General features: G+C 37.3%; 1 long non-coding RNA gene across 1 annotated transcript; it reads right to left on the bottom strand.

The window, feature by feature from the left end:
* Positions 1-8,074: 8,074 nt before the first annotated feature.
* Positions 8,075-18,123, bottom strand: LOC113093975 (uncharacterized). The gene is made up of 5 exons (XR_003287949.1): positions 18,033-18,123; positions 17,768-17,898; positions 17,543-17,645; positions 17,105-17,193; positions 8,075-9,084 (listed from the first exon to the last, which is right to left on the bottom strand). It is a non-coding gene; the product is annotated as an uncharacterized LOC113093975 (long non-coding RNA).
* Between the last annotated feature and the right edge of the window lie 1,206 nt (positions 18,124-19,329).

Raw genomic sequence — 19,329 nt, 5'->3', positions numbered from 1 at the left:
CTTCAGTTTTCAGTGTCACATGATCCTTCGGACATCATTCTAATGTATGCTGATTTGGTACTTATGATTTTATTAATTTATGGGTGATTCATCTAAACCTAAATCTGTGTTCATACTGTTACTGGGTTTCTATTGTAACAATGTGCATGTGCAATAGTTTTACAGAAGTGTTTGGCAGGCAGATGTGTGGGTTTACACAACCGCACAGTAGGAGAGAAATAGATGGGGTGGAAGATGCAATAAAAGGTCTATGTGTGTGTGTGTGTGTACTTAGCAATTGTGTTTCTGTTTTAGTTAATGATCAAGTTAAGGATGAGTATGTACTTACTACATATGCACAATTCAATAACTGACCCCCTGCAGAAGTCACTGCATGTGCTCAAACATCTCACACACTCCACCTACACATACACACACTCCATATGTCAGTCAGCCAAATGTTAAAGGAGAGATGGAGCCTTCTTCATGGAGGGAGGGATTTACATGAGAAAAGGAGACGGAGAAGATTACTGAGGAAAGAGGAATGAGAGAGAGAAGGACAGGTTGTATAACAAATCTCAGTGACAAACTCTCACTCACTCAGCACTCCCTTCTCAAAGCCGACAAACACACCATCACCATCACACACACACACACACACGCAAAACCATCATCACACGTCCTCCCTTCAGCAATCTCATCTTAAAGAATGTAACACACATTCTTACTCCTGCGTGTGCTGCACACACTTGCACAGAAACCCCATAGTTCATAAAAAACTTAAGTACTGTAACACATAATAACTTACAGCCTCATAATTCTGTCTCTTTTGTGCTTGAGCAACATCTCATCTCACCTTGGGCCTGTACATCTGCTCCCCAGCTTTATTTAAAATAGGAAAGAACTGTTCATCTCACGGCTAGTTGAATATCAGCCACACTTTCCTTTTTGGCCCATATCCTTTTTTCTGCATGGATTTTTTCCACACTAAAATCAATCTCAACATCTCTGATTAAAGCAGTGCTGGAGTTCGACACCCGAGTTCGGTGTTATTTGGCTTCTGTTGAACATGATGACATTTCTATGAAACACTATTGTTGAATTCTAATTACAGTTTGAGATTACACAACAGCTGTTTGTATTTCTCAGGCTTATTTCATAAATCGCATTTTATATATTTTGAATAAACGTAATATTTTAACACTTATTGCTTACATTTGCACTGATTGAGTTACAGGAATACCTTGAATTTACCTTGATTTTTCTGTTTTCTTAATACATGTCATCTCCTTGGTAACAAAGTACACTTATGAAACTATGTCACAACTGTGGGACAATGATAGTTAAATTATTAAAGAAAACATCAATATCAATGTTATTCATCTAGCCATGGTGGATGGATGGATCTTAGTGTGAAATTGGGTATTTGAACAGTTTAAAGTAAAGAATAATGCTGATTGCATATCATTAGTGTGGTTTGGGTTATAGAGCTCATGTATCTTGTGATTTAAACTTTGGCTGCTGTGAGGACTACTATCTGCACAACTTTGTTGACCTTTTCTCACACATATCTGATTATAATTGAAATCCTTTGGCCAAAAACTCACACGTAGACAGACAAGGATATACAACATTATTGAGGGAAAGAATAAAAATCAACAACACAAACACTTCCACGTACTTGTCAACATGGATTTAGTAGTGCCTTAAAGAGCGAGCTTACGCCAACCTACCAAGCCAATAGATGTCTCTTATGCTAAACATCTGACTTTTACAAATGAAACATGCTCGGCCAATACAAAAAAACTCAAATATTTTCTCTTTTCTATAGACATTTATGCCACAACTTGGAAACAAAGGTTATCTTCATCATCTTGGAGTTGTAGAGCTATTACTGTGTTTAATATGTAGGAATATAGAGAGCGTATAGAAGTGAGGTGAGAGGATAGAGAGAGAGAGAAAGCGAGTGAAGTGAGGTCTCTGAGTTGTAAAGGGTCTGGCCTTTCTCAGGACCTTCCAAAATTTCCCACAGGCCTGTTGGAAGCCTGGGGCTGGAGTACAAGATGCCCCAGGGAGAGAGTCTGACCCTGGGCTGCCCTCTGGGCCTGAGCAGGGGGGGACGCAGGGCGCTTTTGTGTCTACTGGCTCCACCCACTGTGTGCCCTCCACAGCCTTGCTTTATCACTCCCAAAACTTCCTTTATCACCTTGCTTTATTAATTCTCCTTCCTTAAGAGTATTTAATTTCATTCCTGTTATAGTCCAGTAATTTCTGACCAGTCTGCAAATTCAATGTGGTGGAAAAAGGAGGACGTTCTCGCATTCAAATTTTCCTTTCCATTCAAAATTAAGAGTATTCCACAAACTCTACAGTTCATCCATCAATAAAATCACCCTTCAACAATAATTATTGAATATTAGGGAAAAACAAACAGAACCCTCCCTCAAGACTCTTGTGATTTCTCATATAAACAAACAAATCAGTGAAGAATATATAAAATTATTGTTTCAGAGAGACAGAGAAATCCATTCAGCAAAATATGAAACAGTTTTGGAAAACAGGAAACATATTGTTTTATATGTTACACGTACCAGACCAGCAGCAGGATACTGTATATGTGCTCTATTTAGAGCTAGTGCTGTATCATGTTCTCAAAGACATAAAGCCCTCAATCAAACCACTGACCATCTAACAGAGCACACACAAAATCACAGCCAGACTGCACCCAGGAGTGGATTTCGTGGATAAGAGTTGGTAATTACAGGTACTTTTAGACCCTCATTATATTATAATAAAATAAAGCATGCATAATTGCACACTTGGAGAAAGAAAATGTGCTAAGAAAGTAATTTCACTCTTTCCTTAAAATTCTATGTGGTGTGAAATGTCTGCCAACACCCATACACACACTTCACATAACACATTCCACAACACTATATCAAATTATTGTGCAATAACACATACTCATACCCATGAAATTCAAGCCCCTTCAAAAACACATTCACATCAGCTGTTCCACACATTTTTTTTTTTACTTTTTTTGTTCAATTTCAAAACCTGAGCTTCCTATGGAAGCATTATTTTAGACATCATAGGTGTGCTCCTGACATGTTTTAGCCAAATTCTTGTGTCCCTGTATCCCTGTGTTTCTGTGGTGAATTCAGAATCCAAAATGGCAATTTAGAGAAAGTACTTTTGATACATAAACTTATAAACAAAAAATAAACTTTATTCAAAATACCAAGAAAAAATTGCCAGATTTTAAGGCAAAATCTCATAAAACCCTCCCGGAGAAGGAAATCCTTGCAAAAGTAGTAATAAAGAAATAAACAAAAACAAAATCAAGGCCAAGATATGGATGAGGTGACAAACATAAATAACAAATATGCCCTATTCATAAAAAAAATATATATATATTAGTTCCGTGTAATTAAAAATTGTCTAACATACCCAATATTTGTGCGTGCAACATATTTATTAGTCACGGTGTTGTTAGCTTGGCTAAATGCTAACACTAAAGTTTTAATAAAAGTGCAGATCTTTTCTTCGGCACTGTGATGTACCAAAGTGTAAAGGATTATCGAAAAAGATAATTGTAGTACGAGGACTTGGTGCTACACATCGGTTGTTGATTTGAATTTGAGATGGTACTTAAAACTGAAGGCAGACTTTATACTCATTTCTAAACTAAAGTGTTTAAAATCAGTAATTTAAAAGGTTTCATGAAAGTTAAGATGCTGTCTTAGAAGTCAGCAGTCTATGTGAGATGTAGGCAGTGAGGCAGCACACTAGGAGCTTTTGTGTAATCGCTGGAGCCTTTGTGGTTAAATGTAGATTTATGTCGGTTTGGTTTAGCTTGGCAGCTCGCTTTCACCACAGTCAATCAGTCACACACACACTCACAGTGGGACATGAACACATGGTGGGCACATGCACTTGAAAGAATTGCATTTCGGCTCAATTCAACTTGATGATGGGGAAACAAAGAGAATGAAAGAGAGAGCAGAAGAGGGCAAAGGTACAGATGACATTGTTAAATGAAAGGTTTAATTTCCATGTAATTATTACTAATCCTGTGTGACTGCACTGGAGGCTTCCTGAAGCTGAACTGTGAATAATAGAGTGTGTGTGTGTGTGTGTGTGTGTGTGTGTGTGTGCCAGTGTTGTAATTCAGTCTGGCATGAGTTGATCTCTGTGGCTACCTTACATGGGGTGCCCCATTATGCTGACCCCCCAATCACAATCTAGCCCAGTTAAATTATTGGGGTCTGGGGGGTGAGGTCAATAGCACAGCGATTGTCACAGTAAGAGGATGACTGATGTTATCGTGACATCACACAAAGAACAGAAGTGCATTCTGGGAGAGGCACCTGCAATGACAGTTCAGCACATTCCACAGCCATCCTGTCTCCAATCTCGTTCACACACATCACTCACTCGAGTAAAACCAACATGAAAAATGAACAGAGTTTCATATAAACACATTAGGGAGCACTCCATCATACCGGTCCCCCTTTACCGCTTCACATCTGTCTCTCTCTCTCTCTCTCTCTCTCTCTCTCTCTCTCTCTCACACACACACACACACACACACACACACACACACACACACACACACACACACACGCACACACACACACACACACACACAAGGTTTCAGTGATAAACCACTCTTAATTTTTCCTTTTACTCTCTTTCATTTCTTTTGAAAAGCATTTTTATGGATATTACTGTTAAGGCACATTCATATATTAATTTCCCCAAAAATATGATTAAAAATAAATGGTTATCAGAGTGTCAGTCCTTAGTTACATGTTAACATCAAAGCTAAGATTAAACAGAAGTAGTGATAGATCTTTTCTGCATCACTTTGATGTAACAAAGTGTAACAGATAATTTTAAAAAGATAAATGTGGGGTAGGTTCTTCAAATTGGTTGTTGATTTGAATTCATATGGTAGTCAAAAGAGAAAGCAGATGAACACAAGCTTGCTGGGATTTAAGTGGGCTAAATGATGGGGAAAGTCCCTGCATATGTTACCAGAAACAAGTCGTTTTCACTGGAAACATATAACAAAATATGTGACATAAATAATAATAAAAAGACAAATTAAATAAAACATTAAAAACATATAACAATAAAAAATAAAATAAATAATTTTAAGTAAAAAATAAAAAGGAATGTCAATAATGTTATTAAATGCATGTGCCAACACATTTACTTTGGCAGCTTTTAAATATCATTTATTAGATGAGTGTGTTTTATAAGCTCATCATGGCCATTATCTGTTCTACCTTTTGGGAGAGAAAACTAATCGAGAAGTAAAAAAGATGATAAATGAAGTTGATAAATGTAACAAATTTGAAAAAAGAAAACATTTTATAAAAATTAACTAGCGCCTCTCACTTGAAGTGAAGTGAAATGTTATTTGTAACCCATTTTACTTCTGTAATTCAACATAATTCAGAGAAAAACGGGATAATCAAAAATGATATATAAGGCAGAGCTGATTTGGATAAACTCTAAAGCCATTCCAGATGTGGGGCAAGTTATTACATTTTGATCAAAGATTACAAAGGCATTTTTTTCTATAAAAAAATGTACCAATGAATAATACGGTGTATTAATATTGCATGTATTAATAAAGTAAATACGATCAACTTCATATTTCATATTGATTTAAAGCTCACTTTTAGTTCAATCAAAGATGAAAATTTGCCAGAAATGTGTTAACTCTCAGGCCAGACAAATTTGTTTGTTTATTGGAACAGATTTGGAGAAATTTAGCATTTCATCACTTGTTCTCGCTATGTTTAACTTCAAGTCCATAACGCTTCTTCCAATCAAAAATCCTCTCACATTAAAATCCATCAACATATTCGTTTTGGACTGTTTTTGCTCGATCTGTGCATATTTCTCTTCTGACAATCTGATATGAATTGATGACTGAAGTCATGTGGATTATTTGTAGATCATCATATTTTTTATCAGCTTTCATTCAGACTCTCATCCTGTTGGCACCCATTCACTTTATAGGTAAGCAAGTGATGTAATGCTGAATTTCTCCAATAAAAAAAGAGAAAGATTTACATTTTGGTTGGCCTGAAAGTGAGGGTGAACATTTTTGGTGAACTTTCCCTTTAAACACATACAAAAAACAACACTTCTCATGCGAGGATTTCTCCTGTTTTTCTTCACACATGGCAAACATATGAGTGACCCCGAGCATCCCTTTCTCCTCTTCTCCTCAACCTTTAGTCCTCTTTTTCCGCTCGGTCTCTAAATGAACTAGCTCTCACTCCCTGAGCGTTTCACTGTTTCCACAGCAGGTTGCCTATCAGACAGTGTGTGCTCAAAGGCCTGTCAGTCTGACCACTGTGACCCGCTCTGTAAACCCAAACCACCAATCACAGCTTTCTCGTTACATGTCTGGGAATCTGTCATCCTATTCTCTGTTCTCCCTGTTGTCCCGATGATGACACCTGACCCCTGTAAACCCGAACAGTTTCCAGTGAGGGGACTCTCTCCTTTCACACACACAGGTTTCCTTGTTTTATGGGGACATCCCATAGATAATGAATTTTATAATGTATAAACTGAATATTCTATCCCTTTACATAACCCTACACCTAAACCTACCCCTCACGCAAAACCTGCTATTTTTGATTTTCATAAAATTTAATCCTGTATGATTTTGTGAGCATAAGTGACTTACTTCAAAGTGGCAAAAACTGTTACTGGCCCCCAAACATTCGAATAGTAGTGTATTTTGGTTGTCTCTTGGAAAATTTGACCTTCAGATGAACACAATGAAACACAACGGGGGAAAGCCTCTGTAAAGTACAAAAAACATAAAGAGAGAAAAAGCAACCTATATAGTGCCAAACAGACCTGGGAATGTGTTTCAAGGAATTAACTGATTTGATAAGAGTAGGAAAAACAATGTGCTCATTTCAAACAGAACCAATAAATAAAATCTTTCATCAGCAATCAAAACACTTTCACATGTTTTTTTGTGACCAACTATTTTCAAATAAAGGGCAAATCTCTTTCCCTTAAGAAACTCTATTGTATGACCGGATATTGACTTTACACAATCTCTCTAATGCACAGAGCTGGTCTCAACACAGCGTAAGAGAACCAGTGAAAAACAAATTAGATAAAACAGACAACAAACGAAGTCCAAACCCCTGTCTCTAAATGTAAATATTAGAACACATACTATTACAAACAGGTGTTTAGCAGTCAGGAAGACATTGCGCGCGCGTGTGTGTGTGTGTGTGTGTGTGTGTGTGTGTAGGTCTTCATGCTAGAATGGGGCCCTCTTGAAAGTTTAGAGAACCCTGAAACACTCAGTGGCCCCAAAGCAGTCATCATACAGAAAAAAAAAGACTCGGAAAATTACAAAATCCTGAGCCCGGAAACCCTGAGGAGAGCCACGAGCTGCAGGACCTCCACGAAGGAACTGGGAGTCTCCCTCCAGCTCGCCTGAACAGAAAGCAGAGGGGGAGAGCAAAGAAAAGGAAAAACTGAAATGATCCACAAATAATGGTGAAGGAAATGAGGGGATGAGAGATGGAGAGATTAAAGGAAAGACGGAAGGTATGTTGAGTGAAGCTGTGAGCCACAGGATGAGGTTTCAAACGTCTGAATGAGAGAAAGTAAGAGAAAGCAATGCAAACCAAGCAAGAAGGGATGACATCTCGTAGCAAGCAGAAATACAGTCAGGCTTTACCTAACACCTTCCATCTGGCCATATTTCATCTCTCGGTGTAATCCCGGTTTCATCATGACAGTATCCTGTCACAGAATCTGTTCTTAAACTGAATGTTCACCTAAAAATGAAACTTCTGTCATCATTTACTCACCCTTATGTTATTCTAAAACCTGTATGACTTATTTTCTTCTGTGGGGCACAAAAAAAGAAAAGAAAAGACATTCACCACAGAAGCACCAATGACCAACTGCAAAGAGAATTATTTGTTTGAATCAGAAAAAATTTGCAGCGACCTGGTGGTGAGAAATCATGACATAATCATGATTATGTCATTAACATTTGTGAGTTATCTTACCCTTTTATTGAAAAGATCAGATGGCAAGCATGGATTGTAGTGCTGCCAAGCGGCATGTCTGTGATGTGCTCATGCACTGCTTATCCCAAAGCCCTAACAAAAACAAGCATGTAACTCATATTTCTCTGAAACGGGTGCTACGGTAACCCTGCTAATTAGCAGCATTCAAAGCTAATCTACAGAAATGCTTTCAAACTAACAAGCATAAAATAGAGAACCATGCAAAGTCACCCATGAATTCCTCTCCCACATATACAATATATTTTATTTTCCATTACAAATTCCACAATCAGTCCAGCATTATCATCTGGTGTTTCACCGCAAGACTGTACATTTGAAAAGTTGTTATACATATATAAAAAACAGGACATTCTGAGACATTTTATAAGAAAAACATCCTGCAAGAGAGCAAGATCTTGGTTTTCAGGGTCACATAATTTACAAAAAAATAAAAAAAAAGTTTGAATTAGCAATATACACTTCCGCAGCAATTTACTTGCAATGTCTATATACTCTCTCAGGAAAAAAAGATCCAAAAGCTGTCACTAGGGGAGTAGTGGCACCCTTTGGAAAGGTACTAATACAACACCCTTTAGATAATTGATAGATAGTATATATACATACTAAAATGCACTCTTTGGGGGTAAATAAGGTACAAAAGTATAACTTCTAAAAAAGGTATCTCCCTAATGACAGCTTTTGGACCTTTTTTCTGAGAGTGTAGTATCAAATGGGTTTCCTGAACTGTTTTTCTACATGTCCCCTTTAAGATCCACTGTCTGTTAGAAGCTCTGCAAGGATACAGTGAGAGAGAGTTCCTCTCTTGGTACAAGGCTGGTTTGTGCTCTGCTTTTTGTGTTTGGAAGGGAGACGACAACTTGGACAACTCCAAGGTCAAGGATCATGACCCCCATCCCGAGACGATGCTTGGTTTTAAAGACTCACAGTCTTTCACTCATGACAGTAGAGCATGAAGCAAGTGTCTTTCTCTCACACACACATAATTAACCTGAATCCGACACCCACATTTTCACTGCTGACAGAAAGACAAACCAGAGATGCATGAATTATGAAGATGTCAGCACAGGCGATGCATGAGTATGTACTGGAACATATGTGTGCATGCGTTTCGTAGTCAGTTTGCTGTCTGGGTATGGAAAGATAGATTAATTCTGCAATATCTGAATCTGATTTCACAATGCAAACATGCTTAAACTAAACTGTTTTAACAGAAAAATCCTCCTGTGTGCTCCCAATGTTTCATATTCTAGTAAGGCAGATGAACTAGAAATTAATCTTTTCTTTTGTCATTTTGATATGGTTGCTCTTTGGATGCTTTTGAAAGAAGAGCATGCTCAAGGCCTCATTTATTTGATCAAAAACACGGTAACATTAATATTGTGAATTAGTATTACAATTTAAATAATATTTAACTGAATTTTCAGAAGTAATTACTCCAGTCTTCAGTCACATGATTCTTCAGAAATCCTTCTAATATGCCTCTAATATTTGATGCTTAAGAAATATGTCTTCTTATTATTAATGTTGAAAACAATTGTGCTGATTTTTGTGAATTGAATTTTGTGGAAATAAATTGTTTTTCAAAACTCTCTCTAAAATATCAGTATTCCAAAGTATCTTGTCCCAAACCCACAGCCCACTGTGGATCTCAGTATAGGTTAAAGACCACAGATGCCCAAGTATTGTTTGCTCTCAGTTTTTATTCAAAAGACAGAGAACACACACATACACAAATTAAATTTCACTCGCTTTGAGCCCCACACCAAACAAACCGAATGGTGATGTGAGAGTTGAGGCATTTCTTTCTAATATATTCACAGTGAGTGTGTCTATGTGTCCATGACCGTGCAGTGTGGGATTTCAGTTTGAATGGAGCGATGAATAGTGGATTATGCTGAAAGAAGAGAATTGAGAGTGTCAAAGAGGAAAGACAGCGAGTGAGAGCAACAGACAAAATAGCCACCGGCCCACTTCCTGTTTTTAACTGATCTACCAAGCAGAGAGAGAGATCAGCTTGTCAGATGTACTGTCTTGCTTTTCTCTAGCTGGGTTGCACATTTAGTTCCAGGTGGTCTTTGTTAAGCTTCAAAAGCAGATAATTAAACCATTAACCATAAATCATCTGGGGCAAAGCATCACCTCTAGATCCTCTCGTTCTCTTTTCGGGACGTCCCCTTTCTCACCCATCACCATTTTCCTTCCCTCTTTTGCTCCTCAGGAGGTGGCTAATTGAGAACACATTGGTTCGTCTTTTCTGTGGTTGTTCATTCTGCCTACTGATTTATTAGAGCGAGGGTTGCTTGACGGGGTGCTAAGTGAATTGACGGGTGTTAGTTGGTGAAGGAAGCATCTTTATATGATTGACCTTCTTTATGTTCTCTCCTGATTTAATCCCCTCAAGCTTTCGTTTTCTCTGCTGTTCTTGTCTCTGCCTTGTTTGGGTATCTGAGCTGCTGAAAGTAATGTGTTTTTGTGGGACTGCAGACTTGATTGAGAGAGATGGGATCCTACTAAACAGGCACCCAGCCAAGTCCAGATCACTGTATTTTCCTATAGTTTTATCATAGCTGACACCATACTGCAAACGCACCCTGCCGGGTGGCTTTAACTTCACCAAGACACCCTGAAAGAGGTCATATAATAATAATTATTATTATTGCATGTCAATTGAATAAAGTTTGTGCTCCCAGATACTTTAATAACTCCTTTTGCAAAACCTGTGACAAACCCACAAACTTTCCCATTGAAATCCACATTGAGCAGTTTTTGAAGTCTAACTGGTGTCTTGGTGGATTCGGAAGACTATCTGAGTCCTCAGCAGAGGAAGACCTGAGATTAAAAAGATTCTATTCAGAGAGTAACATTCATAACACACCTCAAGATTTTGGCCTCCTGGGAAAGAGAAGTTTAATGACACAACACCTCATCAGAGAGAGAGAGAGAGAGAGAGAGAGAATGATGGGCCCCTCACTGATCTGAGTAAAGCAGCATTTTTTGGTATTGAAAAAACTGGCAGATTAAAAGGGATGAAGTGAATAAAAGAGAAAGGATGTGTATTCAAGGATGCATTCGGTTAAGAACCTTTGTACCAGTGATGAATTGTGTACATTAGGTGTGTAGAATTAGGCTATAGAAGTGTGTAGAATTAGGCTATAGAAACATACAGCACATGTGCAGTCTGACACTGACTGATAGCATTTAGAGACAGAACAATTTTAGAAGGCCTCTGAAACCCTCAAACGCAGTCTTCTAGTGAGCGCTTTTCTGAATCATTCAAACATTCCAACACTGATATTTATATTCCTCCTACTAAAACACCAGAACTGCTACCGTTAAGCTTTAAAAAAAAAACTGTTAGAACAATCTTACTTTATCACACAGCTGTCCTTCAGAGAGAGAGAGAGAGAGAGCAGCTGGGAAGTCTGGGAAAATTTTACCTGATAGACACTAGGATAGCTAGGACAGCTAGGACAACATGCTACATTGTCCAAAACAACATACTAACGATGTACTAAACTAAAACATTTTAAATAGTATTAACAATAATAATAAATATTATTTTAATATTATAAATAAATAAAAATTCTTAATTATCATATCATATGACATGCTTCTAACTAATAAGTAATTATATATATATATATATATATATATATATATATATATAAATACATATTTAAAAAAATATATATTTTTAGAAAAAAAATCTTAATTATATTAGAAATATAACCCATTTTTTAAATGCTTGTAACTAATGATTAATTATTTAATATTTCAAAATAATCAAATTCATTCCTTACAGCTAGATGCCAGAAATGTTGTTCTGCATGTTTTTCTTTTTTGTTTGTTGTTGTTTTTTTTTTTTTTTTTTTTTTTTTTGTTAAATAAAATAACCCCAGAATATGTTCTGTGCAAAATGCAGCATACTTGTATTCTTTCAAAATGTAGCCTATATGTGAAAGACAAATTACATGGCTAAAGTACATATAGTATAAGGTATGCTGTATATATAACTGTTTAAATGTGCCTCAGAGCTGAATTAAGTTTACAGTGCCAAAAGCAGTGCTGTGACTTCACCAGTGTAAAGCAGTAATTCAATCTGAGAGTTGTGGTCATTTAAATTAGGATTATGGCGTAATTCCTGCAGATCTGTGATCAGGAACATGTGGCAAACATTGTAGCCGGTCTGTCTCTGTTTGTTACCGTGATTAGAGGCAGGCCTCTGACTAAAGGGAGATTGCGTTCACACTCATTAGGACTGTTTATCAGCCTAAACATTTAAAACTAAACAAAGGACATGAACTTGAACAGTGTTTAAATATATGAAGAAAACTATAGGAAAGTGACAAGAGGTCAAAAAATGCTGGATTAATATATAGAGCTTTGGTCAAAAATAGAAATACCAAATGGCATGAATATGGTAATAATTCACTGCAGTGGTATGTATCAACTATTGGTGTGGTTATATGATACCATGGCACTAGTGTCAGTTAAGGTCTAAGCAATAGAAAAAAAGGAATAAATGCAAATTTTACTGCATCATGGAGTTTGCTAAATGTTAAACAGTGTCTCAGTTCTGTTTTCACTGCAGTCAAAATATTTAACTCCAAAACACCACACACAAATACACATACGACAGGGTTGATGCCAGGGTGAGGATTACAAATCTAGGCTGGCAACCAAAGTCTTTGGTTTGAACCCTCAAGCACACATTTAATAACTAGAAATGGACACAGAGAGACATATCCTACCTTCCGGACGGGTAAATATAAGAGAAACTCTGTCATGTAGAGCCAAAACCATCTAGTATTGGATAAGCAGCATCCTCTGGACTGAGACATAGATATGGGAGGGAAAAACATCCCACCACAATAACCGCTAAGACTGCGGGGGCTCACGATGAAGCCAAGGGCAGAAAAATAAGTGATCTACTGACTCAGTTAAAACAAACAGAGCAAAAGAACTGCTATTAATGCAATCATAATTACACACACACAGAAAATTCATTTATAGTCATTTATAGGCTAGTCATAAATGATAAATTTAATCAATTACAGAACTAAACATAAAAAGACACTTTCATTCAGACACCTGACAGAAACTTGTGTTTTGTTTGTCTGTTGTTTATATATACATCCTGTCATCACTGATATGCAATAATAAGAATAATTAATTACATTTATATAGAATTTTTGGGGGTATTCAAAGCGCTTTTACATGAAAGGGGGAAATCTCCTTGTCACTAGTGAATCTTGGGATAGTTTGGTTCACGACTGATCCAGTTGTTGTATCCTTCATGACCTGTTTAGGAAGGCTTTGAAATTGTGCCACTGTGATGCATTCGGTTTTTGAATGCCGCATCTCAATTAGGACACAGCCAAAGAATGAAAAAACAATGCATATTACTGTACTTCACTGCATAATATTTGAAATATTTACTAATCAATGTTCACATGCTATTTTTAATATTAGGCAGAATTCAGTGTACTGTACAGAGTACATTAGTGTTCTATTCTGAACATAGTCCAGTTCTAAGTGAGCACGTACAAAATCAGACCGATTTTTTTTCTTTGCTCACTGGTGAATTGCTGGATTAGTTGTTGCTTGCAGAACACACACAGTGTTTCAGAACCCTGTCTCACCCTAATGCCAAGTCATAACACTCAAATTCTGAAAGGAAATGTCAGTTCTTTATTAGTGACCTAATATTCTCCAGCACCATCACTCCCAAGAAGTTAAATGGCAAAAAGAGGTGGAAAAGAGGGAGCAGTGGAAAGAGAAAATGACAGAGGACGGCAGAGAGGAGAGACTGGAATATATGGGTGTTGACCATGTGTGTTTATCTGAGGGATGGAGGGAGAAAAGTGAAGCACGAGAGCGTGTTAACACATTTCATCAAGTAAAGTGGTGACGCTATTAGCTTAAGTTGTTTGGTGACAGTTTTGGCCTTTTTACCCAGTTTACTCTCTGACCGATCACCTCCCTGCCAGGGGCAGCTAATGGACTCATCCATTACAGTGACAACTGAGCGGAGCGCCGCGGACCAGCCCACGAATGGAAACATGAGGGAGGAAAAGTGAGTAGAATTAATGATTTTCAACGACATGCTAATTACCCCAAAAGTCAATTAGCCTCCGGCCCCCTGAATACATAACCACAAACACAACCTTCAAGCCCTATGAAAGTATAGTAATGTTTTCAGGCTTGCACAAACTCATATCACTCACATCCCTCAAACTCAGCAGTATCACATTTCCTATGCAACACACTAAATCACAAGCAGGTGGAAATACTCTTGTTGAATCTCCTCTACTCACTTCTGTCCAAACACACTGATAACCACACACGAGCAACCTCTATATTTGTATATTCTCTCTTTAATGGGTATGACTGGTCAGTATATATATATATATATATATATATGTGTGTGTGTGTGTGTGTGTGTGTGTGTGTGTGTGTGTCCAAAAATATTACTAATTGTTTTTCGGTAATTGAAATAAAAAATAAATATTAAATAGAGCCTGCTTGAGAATTTCTGTCCGATGAATGGATGGCCTTAGCACACGTGTGGTTTTGTTTACAATTTCTGGTTCATTTACAAAAAAAACTCAACATTGCATTTTTATTCGGACCTCCTGCAGAATGCCCTGTGAATACACCGGGGCCTTTTGGTGCGCACACAGGTTTGATTGACGTCTGCTCGCAGAAAGTGATTCCCTCGTTCTTTTGGAGCTTTTTATGGTCGTTACCTAACAGGGGTAAACAGCTGCTACTCTGATGAAGCAAATGTACGGTGATTCGGAAACTAAAAAACACAACATGAACACAAATCAGCGGGGGGGCAGTGGGAGGGGGGAGCAATCGAATTCTGTTGAAAACAAAACAGAGTTGTTGTATATGTTTGAAGATCAAAGCAAACAGCTTACATAAGACTTGTAATATCCAAAAGCAACTGAGGCAACATGAAACAAAGTATAACAAAAATGTCTGAAGGATGTAGTTTATGCTGTGTTATACTGCCAACTCAAATAGATTGACTGCTTCAAGCGGTGTCATATTTATTGCCGTTGATTCAGTGTACCCCAGGCCTACTGTTTCTTACCAAACTCCAAGCATTCTGGGGAAAAAAATGCTTGAGCCATCATTAACTTTTGTGTTTTCATTTAATGTGTCACATCACAGCTCATGAGAGCACCAACCAAACTGTGGCTCATTTTACCCCAGTGTGAGCTTAAACCTACTCAGATTTTTCTCCCTATCTGCTTCTGCTTTTTATCTGCTTTTCAGCCCCTGGCAATGGTTTTCTGTTTTTTGGGTGTTTGTGTTTATTCTCAAATTCTGCCTTGCTCTTTAATCTTCCTTTATGAACATGTCATCCAGCATCTAGGCAAACTGGGACAGAGAGTAAATACTTTTAATGATATTTGACCTGCCCAAGACCTAGACACCTACACCAAACCCGAGCAAAGGGTGAATAATACAGACCCTTCCTTCTTTCTCTCTTACACACACACACACACACACACACACATAGTGGCAGTGGTCTCAGGTGACCTGTTGTGTTCTACTTCTTTCTCTGTGGGTCATTAGCAATGCAATCTTAACAGGTTATACAGCAATCTGCTCCGTGAGACTGCCGGAATATTGAAAATCCACATGCTACAATCGGCCACAAAACACTAACATAAAGCTGGCTGGTGCTCAAATGGCAAATCAAAAGTTCATGACAGAAACACAAGAGCTGAAGGAATCTGTCGAAGAGGATTTGGAGATTAAGTGTAAGGACAAAAATGCTGCTATAAACTATGAGACAAAGAAATCTTTGAGGTTAATACCTTTCAAAAGGTAATGATTTGCATCGTAAAAAGCGCTATACAAATAAACTTGAATTGAATTGAATTAAGTGGCTGTAAGTGAAATGAACACAAAAGTCATATGTACAGCTGCCACCAAATCTAGTGCATAAACATTGGCCAAAATTAACATCACTCATTTCTAACTCGTAATCATGTTTATGAATATGGAATGTTGAAGATCTCTAAGCGATACTTTTCAGAAACTAGAAAACAGGTATTTGTTTTTCTCTTCTACTTTCCACCCTTAATGTATTTTTTTCATAAACTACTTTGATCTACAAACAATCATCATGTATTTGTATTTAAAGTCAAATATATTTGATCTGAATAAATGGCAAGACCATTACTGTCCATTAAACACAAAAGTGCATGTTTAGATACTGACTCTAATAAGAGAAGTTCAGTATGACAGTACATGAGCTCTGATTTCTAAATCACTTCATCCTTTGGCATTTGACCCCTTATTAAAGTAGTGCTGATTTAACATGGACAGGTCTGACCCCTAGTGGAGAATGACCTGCATTACCTGTAACTTCAGCTCCACCCCAACATTTGTGGACATTTACAGTTCTGGCAAGAATGTCAAATACAATATCTGCAGAGAAAAATAAATAAATAAATAAAAATCTGCTGAATATTTTCATATGCATTTCTGAGAAAGGTTGAGTCAGTTTTAAATGTTCTTTGAATCACAGAACAATGTTGAGGAAGCAGTCATACTGAGTGTTAACTTTAGACAGCAAATTACCCTCATCACTGTACCACAATAACCTGAAAGACAGAAAAAGAGAGAACGAGAGAGAGTGTGTTTGATAAAGATGAAAAAAAAGAAAGAGTAGGCTGAATACAAAAATATTAAATCAACATTAATAATAATAATAATAACAAATGTTTCTCGAGCTCCAAATCAACCAAACTGAATTACCATTGTGACACTTAAGACTAAAGTAATAGCTGTTGAAAATTCAGCTATATCATAACAGGAATCAATTCTATTTTAAAATATTTTAAAATAGAACATAGTTGTTTGAATTTGTACAAATATTTCAAAATGTTTTAATTGTGTTTTCAATCAAATAAATGCATCCTTAGTGAGCAGTCAACTTCTTTATAAAAAAAAATAAAATAAAAAAATAAAATAAAGGCAGGTGTTTGTTTGTTTGTGTGTGTGTGTACCTGACAGGTGAGCTCCTGCTCTTGAGTGCTCTAGAGCTCCAGACTCTCCTGTCTCTCCCACCTAACATCAACAACACAGGAGCACGGATCTAAACACACATGTACACAAACCATATTAAGATCTACTATTTAGATATTAAGCTTATGCTACACAAATAAATACTACATACAAATCACTATTCCTGTGTGTTTGTGTGCAAGTAAAAGTGAGTGTACATCTCCCTGACCATGTTATGGAGACTGATTTGTACCCAGAAGTGAGTTAAACCTAACAAAGGATTTCAACAGCTTTTGGGGATGTTTTCATTTGTAAAACAAGAGTATATAACTAGCTGTAAATAAAAACAGAAGTCCATGCAATGTACACATTTGGATTAGGTAAGTAAATGTGTGTGTGTGTGTGTGTGTGTGTGTGTGTGTGTGTGTGTGTGTGTGTACCTGTGCAGCATGAATTATAGGTGACTTCTCCAGCATGGAAATGAGGGACTGTGATGTGGGCAGTCGGTCAAGAGCATACTGAAGCACAACAGAGGAATATCTCCTGAAGGGCCAGCATAAACACATAACACCATTACAGTCACCTTCAGCCACTGCAAACACCTTTTCATCTTTAATAACTGGGTTATTAACAAATGACGTTGATCGCTGGGTTTCTTGTCGTACATGCTCTGTAGAAATCTGGATAATGACCAACCAGGTGACAGGCCAGAAAACCACCGTGAGACCCACCCATCACTGCGACCCTATCAGGATCAAGGGTCGTCTCATTCTGCAAAGTCCACAACACTGCCCCTCTGGACACAAAAAAAAAAATACAAATATTGATTACAAATGATTCTGAGTTTCTCAATATGCGCACATTATTTGTGATAAAAACAAAACCAAAATTTTGTCCCTTGGGTGTGTGTTTATTCATTTAAGTGTTTACCTTATTGTTGTCACAGGCACTGCTGAAGATTCTCTCATTGTCTGCAGACCAGCATTGAGAAGGCAACGACTCATATAAACCTGCAAACTGACCTGTGAAGGGACGTGACATCACACCTGTGTTCATTGTGAAAAGCATTATATAAATAAAACTTTAATGTGTGTGCATGTGTGTTTTCATCTACAACAAATACCAAATACCTACAAAAAAGAGAAAGTAGTCTAATAAATAGTCTGATTTGGTAGTCAGTGAGATTAATCTTATTCAAATAAAACTCTTATGCTTACCAAGGCTGCAATTGTTTGAAAATACAGTAAAAACAAGAAGATTGTGAAATATTATTTCAATTTAAAACAACTTTTTTATTTTTATATTTTTTCAGTAGCGATTAGTACAGTGTTCACTGTCACTCGAGAAATGACCACAAATGACCAGACTTTCCAGCCATTCTGAAGGCAATAAACTTAGGCAGAAACATGTGCAACAACTGAAAACAATGTGCTCTAAAATTGACTCAAATTATCAAACTTTATTGAAATCCTGCAACTGGGTCCTGCGGGGCCGGTGTCCTGCAGAGTTTAGCACCAACTTGCCTCGACACACCTGCCTGGAAGTTTCTAGTATGCCTAGTTAGACATTATTTAGCTGGTTCAGGCATGTTTAACCAACCCTGTAACAGCACAGGGCAAATAGAGTTTAATAGAGCTAAAAGTTTCTTTTCTTCTCCTATTCTTCTGAGCACCTTCAGATATCAGACTTTTGTGTCCCTCACGGACCAGCATCTCCTCAGTACTGCCAGCCTCAGATGCAGTCAGATGAAGCTCTGATGCAGGTAAACGCTTTTCTGATTTCAACTCTACATATGTTACCTTTGGTTTTTTGCTCTTGCACATGGCCAGGTGTTTTAGAAAACTATTTTTCCTCATAAAAATAGATGTGCAGCTGACGCAGTGAAAGTGTGGAGCAGTTTGGCCCTTTAAATGACATTTAAAAATGAAGAACTCTAATGAAAGAGTCCTCTGTTAGAAATCCATGTAATACTAAGATTTACTTATGCTTCTATAAAATTCTATGCTTTAGTAAATGTTAATATTTAAAGGAACAATAATAATTTATTCCTACGACTTCAAGTAAAATGTATACATTTCAATGCTTTTAATTTTTTTAACGCATTATTTAGTACTTGCCCTTGTGCCGTATTGCTCTTCTTCTGTGACCCAGTAAATGTTTCAAACATTTGCTTTTAATGGTGGGTTTGAACATCTCAGGCCCACAGAAAGGAGAGTGGTACCAGGAA

This window comes from Carassius auratus, unplaced genomic scaffold (genome assembly GCF_003368295.1).
Source record: "Carassius auratus strain Wakin unplaced genomic scaffold, ASM336829v1 scaf_tig00215205, whole genome shotgun sequence".
NCBI classification, from domain to species: Eukaryota; Metazoa; Chordata; class Actinopteri; order Cypriniformes; family Cyprinidae; genus Carassius; species Carassius auratus.
This window is presented reverse-complemented; position numbering and strand designations above follow the sequence as displayed.